This window comes from Mytilus trossulus, chromosome 13 (genome assembly GCF_036588685.1).
Source record: "Mytilus trossulus isolate FHL-02 chromosome 13, PNRI_Mtr1.1.1.hap1, whole genome shotgun sequence".
NCBI lineage: Eukaryota > Metazoa > Mollusca > Bivalvia > Mytilida > Mytilidae > Mytilus > Mytilus trossulus.
Window position 1 is genome coordinate 29,185,171 of NC_086385.1, and position 8,506 is coordinate 29,193,676.

Consider the following 8,506-nt stretch of genomic DNA (forward strand, 5'->3'; position numbering starts at 1 on the left):
ACACCCAAACTATTTCGTTTGTATATTTCTTATCCCTCACATTATTGTTTGAAATATATAAGTACACGGATGTCTGAATCCAATTTTAGATTCAAAGACAAACTATTTAAAAAAAGATGAAAATATAAATATTTCATTAGAAATAAAGCCGTTATCTGATATCCGATAATTTTTTACGACAGCCATGATGACTTTTGCGTTAAATTTTGTTTGTTTGCATGTATAAGGGTCTGAATGGGGTCCTCAATTCCTATATTCTTTAATTGTTTTGTCAATTTTTATCTTTTATTGAATTGTCTGCCCCTGCATACTTTTCTTATCTTTGTATTTCAGAAATTCACCAGTCTCTGTTCTTTATATTTCATCACTGTTATGTACTCTGTATGCTTTACATTTCAGTACCCTATCATTCTCTATTTTTTAGTTTTTGGTCTGTTTTTCTCTATATTTTTATATGTTTTGCCTTTCTTTTGTTGTTGCTCATTTTCCCCATTATGCACTATACTTGTTGTTGTAAAATGTGACATGGATGAATTAAGTGTTGTCTCATTGGCACTCAATCACATCTTCTTATATCTATATACTGTAAACCAAACCAAGACCATCATGTACTTATGATATATATGTTATATATAATGCGGGGTTCACACATTGCCGATTATTGCCCCCCTTTGAGATCAGACCACATTACGACACGAAAAGTGAAAAAGTCGAATTAGTATCCTCAATTATCTGGAATGTCCTATCATTGTCTGAACGCAGTTGTTTTAGTTCGTAACAGATTCCTACGGGTCGGGAAGGTTCCGAATAGTTCGGCAAAGCATCCCGACAGTTAGGTGCGTCCCGTAACATTCGGGGCAACTCAGCCGATTTTGTCTAGTCGGATTACTATCGTGGCTATATCGTGACAGATTCTGCTGTATCGGATCGAATTCAGAACAATGTCTTGTGTATTCTGGACGGTGTCCTGTGGAACGGGAATGATCTGGAGTAATTTTTCATAGCTGTTTTTCTGCCGATTGAGTCCAGATTGCATCCAGATCTTGTCGATTGCGAACCTTTGTTTACCGAAACCGTTCCGAAACAGTCTCGTTATTAATACGAAATTCGTCAATGATACCCACGTCCGAGTCCCGACTATTACAGAATACAATACGACTGAGACCAGACAAAGCCGTTTGCAATGCGATATATCGGATCATGATAGGATTACGTTCCGATAGTACCTGATCATCCCGAATATGCCGACAGTTTTCGAACGGATAACTTCCGTCAGCGTCGGTTCACTGTCTGATCTTTGTCGGATTACATTCGGTAGAGTCGGGACGCAGTCGTGACAGACTCGGTCGAATTTTACCTGGCGAAAAATACAAATCGGATTAGATGCTGACTCAGAACGGGATTATCGGGTCTAATTCGCTTAGAAACGGTTGAATATCGACGCTTCCTGAACACTATCTGATTGTTGTCGTGATCAAATTATTTTTTTTACAAATTTTAATTTAAGTTTGAATTTCCATCCACGATTCACAGGATCTTGATCAGACTTTTGATTTTTTTTAATCGGGAATGGTCCTGTCAAGGACGGTAGTAAAAATCGTGAATGTGTGACCCCAGCTTAAATCATTGATAATACACACACATTTCATTTGAGCTGAATCGGCATTTAACACACGACTAACCATTTATAACAATACAATTTGGATTTAGTTTTCAAGCTTGGAAAGTTTCATTAAAAAAATAATATGTACTTTTATTAGAATAAAAAATTAAATTTGCAAACGCAATTTAGTTTAAATCTATAACAACAACATGTGTTGATCATGCAGCACAATTGATAATTAAAAGGCGCTACAATGTGATATTTTCTCCATAACTTTGTCTAGACGGTGAACTGAAACCAAATTGAAACACAATTGAAAGGATTGGTGCTTCTTCTGTAATTATATTTTGTCCATTTGGGACACATCTTTCCTCGAATCAATATGGACATACGCAGATGTAGTAACTGATTCTCAATGAATTGTTTATCCAGTAAGACACTTCGGATCGAACATATATTTACAATTTACAATACCGGATAATGGAAATGATAGACGGTTTGCAAGTGGGACATCCAGATGAAGGGCGGTAAATATTGAGCCAAATTACAGTAATTGTAATTGGATGTAAATATCTATACGTTCATAAGGCCTCGCGATAGAATACATGGACAGGCAAAAAGTTTTTGCAAGAATGGCTATTTCACCTAAAAAAACATTGTTTGACGTCCTCGTTTGGACAGAACATTGTTGCATATCCGTATACCTCGATGAGATAAACATCATATCCTCTTTTTGTCATTCGGTTTACATGTAGACGGGAGAACATATTTTATCTATCTATCTTTCTACCTTTGGTGTTCATTAAAAGAACATAAATTATAGATACGTGGCAGTGTATCTGTGAATGTTGATGCTACCCTCTTAAGTCGATTTACTCATGGTAGATACTACTTTAAATTATCGGACCACAGATGAATTATCACGTTGCGATTGGTTAAACGCCATCACGTGGTGACCCCCTATGAGACCGTATGGGGTTAGTAAGTTTCATATGGGGTTCATGATGCGTTAATGGCGATGTCATCTATTAATGTTGTTGTGTTTCATTTTTTTTTCTCAACAAAATGCCGCAGAAAAAGTCCAGTGTCTTATACATTCGTTATTCAGTTAACTACTGACCCCTTACGGATCCATAGAGGGTGAATACAATTCATAGGGGACCCAGCCTCACTCCTATGGATTTTACTAACCCTCTATGGATCCGTATGGGGTCAGTAGCGAACCATATAATTATAATATCTACCCCAATTATATATGATTTGCTCGAAAGACCGTCCATCAAGCATACATTACTTATTGATAAAATGAAAGCACTGCTGCAAAATTAATATTGTTTTTGTTTTGTTCTCACATTGTTGTCAGTATACAGGAATTTTATACGACTGTCATACAAGTGAAAGGTTTAGCTAGTGATAGACACATGAACAAGTTCACTGCAAAAGCTGCAACTAGCGATACATCACTGCAATCGAGAAAATGATTTTTTCTACAGAACATATGACTTAGTTATATTGATTTGTAACATTCGTTTGAGGTTGTCGTTTGTTTGTGTGGTTCATAAGTTTTCTCTATTCTCATTTTTTTTTTAGGCCGTTGGGTTTCCTGTTTGAATGATTTCACGCTAGTTTTTTTGGGGAATCTTTATAACTTGCTGTTTGATGTGAGCCAAGGTTCCTAGTTAAAGGCCGTTCGTTCTTTGACCTGTAATAGTTTACTATTAAAGATTGTGACTTGGATGGATAGTTGTCTCATTGATATTCATACAACAACTCTAATATCTAGATATAATTGATACAAAATCTGATACGATAAACATAATTACAAGTAGGAAACCAACATGCAGCTGCAGATATATATGTTGTGCTCGTTTGTTTTTTGTTCGTGGAATAGTTTTTCTGCAACACGTTATTTTTGCGCTTATGTAAATTTAACATATTGTTAGAAAATAAACTTATCATAGATACCAGGATTTAATTTTGTATATATGCCAGTGGTAGAAATATAAATTGTGATCCCTAGAATGAAAACATATTTGGAAAATGACTCGATGAATCACTTTACAAATCTATTTTCACAGAATTCTGCTTTCGCTCAGAAATGACAAATTCATCCAAGAAGGAGAACATTTATAATTTAAAGTATATAACACAATTAAAGTAGACACTTATTGATATTCCTTGAAACAAATCTCCTGATAATGTAAAAAACACACAGACGAATTAAGCCAAATAATTAAAGTTTGATTAGATTCAACATTAGACAGATTATATTGACGTATATAAAAACACTTATTTACTAAGAACTTCACTTTTACATTTTGTAAGACCAGACAATGCTATTTACAATTGATATCAACCATTTTAAGTACATTTTAAATAATATCAGCAAACTTACGATCCTGTTCAATGTCCTATTGTTCATTGATGAAAAGAAAACTGTATCTCTGTATTTTAATATTCGATATCGTTTTTTTTTCTGGAATTTTGTAAGAAGATTCTCACACAGTATTTGATTCGAGTGAAAGTAAACAAAAGAAGACATTGACAATAAATATATATAGTATATACATTTTAACATTATGCTAGATGTTGCATATTACGTGATGTATATAAAACGAATGACAAGACACCATATGACAGCTAATAGTTTCAAAATAATATTTACATATTTAACTGTCAGTTGATATTTTGTTACCTCTTGATTTTTCAGTACGGAATGCATTTACAAATAAGTGTCTTACATTATATATAAGTACATGTGATTTGAGTGGCTATGAATCAACTATAGGTCAAGGTACGGCATTCAACACGGCTTTTCCCCGAAATTGTTCATTATAAGGTATGGGTGGAAATCTGGATTCAGATGTTTTTTTCCATCTATTTGACAACACTATTTTTTCACCCATAAATTTAGGGAAATATAAAATCCTTGCTGGATTGGAACCGAAAACAAAACTCCAAAACGGACTAGCAACGAACAACAGTCAACACAACACTAACTGATCATCACGTGCATCTCCTGCAACTCCGACCATTAAAGGGATCAGCTACGGTGCTCCGCAAAAATCGTTGATTAGCTCCAAAAAATTGCTTGGTGTTAATATCTATCATGAAATGTGTCCGATTTGTTCCTTGAATGAGAGCTTTCTAGTGGGTTATTTTTCGGCTTTATGAAGGGAAGACAACATTGCAGATGTCTTGTCAAGAGTGAACGGAGTTGTCTGCTCATTGACAGATAAACAATATAGTTTGCCGCGAACCCGACACCTAACGTTAAATCGCTGTAGTCATATAATGACGTTTTACAGAGAGTATCAGATTTAGTAAATGTTATTTGAAATATACACAGAATTGACAAAAATTCGGACACAAAGAAAATAAAAACTACCAAAACAACTATGACGGCAGACCTCCTATGAATATTACGTACATGCGCAGTTAATGTTTGTTGAATAGATGAGCTACAGCATGTTAATTTTGCGCTGATGTAAATGGAACAGATTGTAAGCAAAAATGTTGCTGAAATATAAACCATAGAGCTCAAAAAGAAAATGTATTTGAAATAGTACTCGAAAACCCAACTTTGAAAGCTGATTTCACAAAATCCTTCTTTCTCGTGGAAGTGAAACATACATCCATAAGTAATATACGTTGCCATAGGTACAAAAAAAGTGATCAGGACACAGACTACGGATGTCCTCTTTGTAACAAACCTCTTGCTTCTGATTGGCCATCCAATGACAGCAGTCTTTTGCAATGCAAGAAGTGTAGTTAGGATTAAAGAAATAATGTGGAATGCGGATATAAGGACACTATCCATCCAAAATATGAATCCACAATATGGATATCTAGACACAATTTTATAAGACACGTTGTAGTTGTTTCCATATTCCAGCTGATGAAATAGAAATCCAAAATGTTTTGGTAGGAAGAGACAAATGGCGGTTACAGTGTCTGAAAATGCTAGTGCTGCAAGAATAATTGTAGATGGCGAAATGAAATCTTTTCTCAAGAAAGCTGATATTATAACAACATTAGCGCTAAAAACAAGATACGTGAGCACAGCACCTGTGTGAATGATCCACAAGTCTGGAGTCACAGTTACACTTAAGAGAAAAACATCTCTTGAATATGTCATATCAATTTTATCTGAAACTGACGAATTATTCATATTAGCAAGATTTTTTTATTCAGGTTTTTCTACGCTCCGTTATGTCGATGATATAGAGGTAAACATTAATTTATTCCCGTCTGTAATCGGCAATAATTCCTCCTGTTGAACAATAGGAATATTTAGATCCTCGTATTTTAAAGAATAACTGTTTATCATGTAATAGTCAAAAGTATTTTTTTTTGCTTTATTGGTAGTTATAAGTCTACCGGTCCTAATCACCGATATTTTTTATATTAGTCTTTCAAACTTGTTCGTAATAATAAACTAACCAGTAATTGTCTTCTTTAAGAACAGTCGCAATAGAAGTGCTCTCTAGACATTTGAATGTAATGTTTCTCCTTGTATGTTATTCGTAAACAAATAGTCGGATGACGACAGACAAATAATTTTAGCCTGATTAAAGACATGTTCATTACTGAAAATAAATACGTACATTAGTAAACATGCTTCATATTGACGCACTATTAATTAAGGTTAATTGCAGGTACTCTTTGATTAAAGTGATCCACTTCAAACTCATTCACAGGTTATAGCCTATAGCTAAGAAGATACGATTTAAAATTAATGGAATGAAGTTTGTTACTAGTTATCGTCAATAATTCTCGTAATTGTATAACTTAATAACGTGAAAATAATTATGATGTTGAATATCAAAGTCGCTAATTCTCCAATGAAAGTGATAATAATCTAAACAGCCGATCTTTAGTGGGATTAATTCATAGGTTATCCTTAATGATGCAAACCATCTCTTCAAGTTATTAAAGAAGTGTGAAGTTAATTAATTTTATTCACAAAATATCATAGCCCAGAACGATTGAGATAAACTGCCCTTTGACACATTGTTATAAGTCAATGGACATATTTAAAATTTGATTGGTGCCCCATGGTTTGACTAATGTTATCTCTTCCAACGATACCACATATATTCTTGTCTGTCATATTTCACTAATATTCTGGTACCTTTGATAACAATTTACACCACTGGGTCGATGCCACTGCCGGTGGACGTTTCGTCCCCGAGGGTATCACCAAACCCGGTAGTCAGCACTTCGGTGTTGACATGAATATCAATTATGTGGTCATTTTTATAAATTTTCTGTTTACAAAACTTTGAATTTATAAAAAAACTAAGGATTTTCTTATCCCAGGAATAAATAACCATACTAAATTATAATCCTGGTACCTTTGATAACTACTTAGCCGTATTTGGCACAACTTTTTTGGAGTTTTGGAATCTCAATGCTCTTCAAATTCGTACTTAATTGGCTTTATAAATATTTTGATTTGAGCGTCACTGAAGAGTCTTATGTAGAGGAAACGCGCGTCTGGCGTACTAAATTATAATCCTCGTACCTTTGATAACTATTCGTTATCTATATTCATTTTTGTGTTTCTTTTTTTACATATGAAGCACTCTTTATAATCAAAGTTGCAGGTACTCTGTGATCAAACTGAATGACTATAGACGCATTCCCAGATTAAAGCCTATGGCTAAGATTTAAAATTAACGGAATGAAGGTTGTTACTAGTTATTGTCAATAATTCTCTTAATTGTATAACCTAATAACGTGAAAATAATTATAATGTTAAATATCAAACGTTGCTAATTCTCCAATAAAAGTGATAATAATCTAAACAGCCGATCTTTAGTGGGATTAATTCATAGGTCATCCTTAATGATGCAAACCATCTCTTAAAGTTATTAAAGAAGTGTTTAGTTAATCAATTTAATTTACAAATGATCTTAGACCAAAACTATTTAGACAAACTTTTGACATATGGTTAAGATATAAGTCAATGGGGAGATTTAAAATTTGATTGGTGCCACATAGTCGGACTAATGTTATCTCTCCCAACGATGCCATATATATTCTTGTATGTCATATTTCGCTTATGTTCCTTATCTATATGCATTTTTGTGTTTCCTTTTTTTTTTTTTTTTTTTTTTTTTTTTACATCTGACGCACTCTTTTTAATCAAAGTTGCAAGTACTCTGTGATCAAGTGAATGACTATTAACTCATTCCGAGATTAAAGCCTATGGCTAAGATTTAAAATTAACGGAATGAAGGTTGTTTCTAGTTATTGTCAATAATTCTCTTAATTGTATAACTTAATAACGTGAAAATAATTATGATGTTGAATATCAAACGTTGCTAATTCTCCAATGAAAGTGATGAAATAATCTATACAACCGATCTTTTGTGGGATTAATTCATAGCTCATCCTTAATGATGCACATCATCTCTTAAAGTTATTAAAGAAGTGTTAAGTTAATCAATTTAATTCACAAATTATCATAGCCCAGAACGATTGATATATAATCTGACCTTTGACATATTGTTAAAGATATGACAGATATTAGTCAATAGAGAGATTTAAAATGTGATTGGTCTCAAATTGTTGGACTAATTTTATCTCGTGGAATGATTCCATATATATTCTTGTCTTTCATTTTTGCTAATGAATGTTCTTTGTGTACATGCTTTTTTGTGTTTCTTTATTTCCGATGACGTGACTCTGTACTTACACATCCCATAGTGCTGCAGTAATTTTTTTTATTTTCATCTTTTATTTTGCTGATGGTTTTGTATATCTGCCTTTTTGAGTTTCTTTGTTACATACATGCATTTGTTACATATTTATTGGTTTATAATGTGATTCAGATTATGACACAATATTGACTGCTATATGCCCCAATATTGACATTTTTGCCTATTATGTATGTTT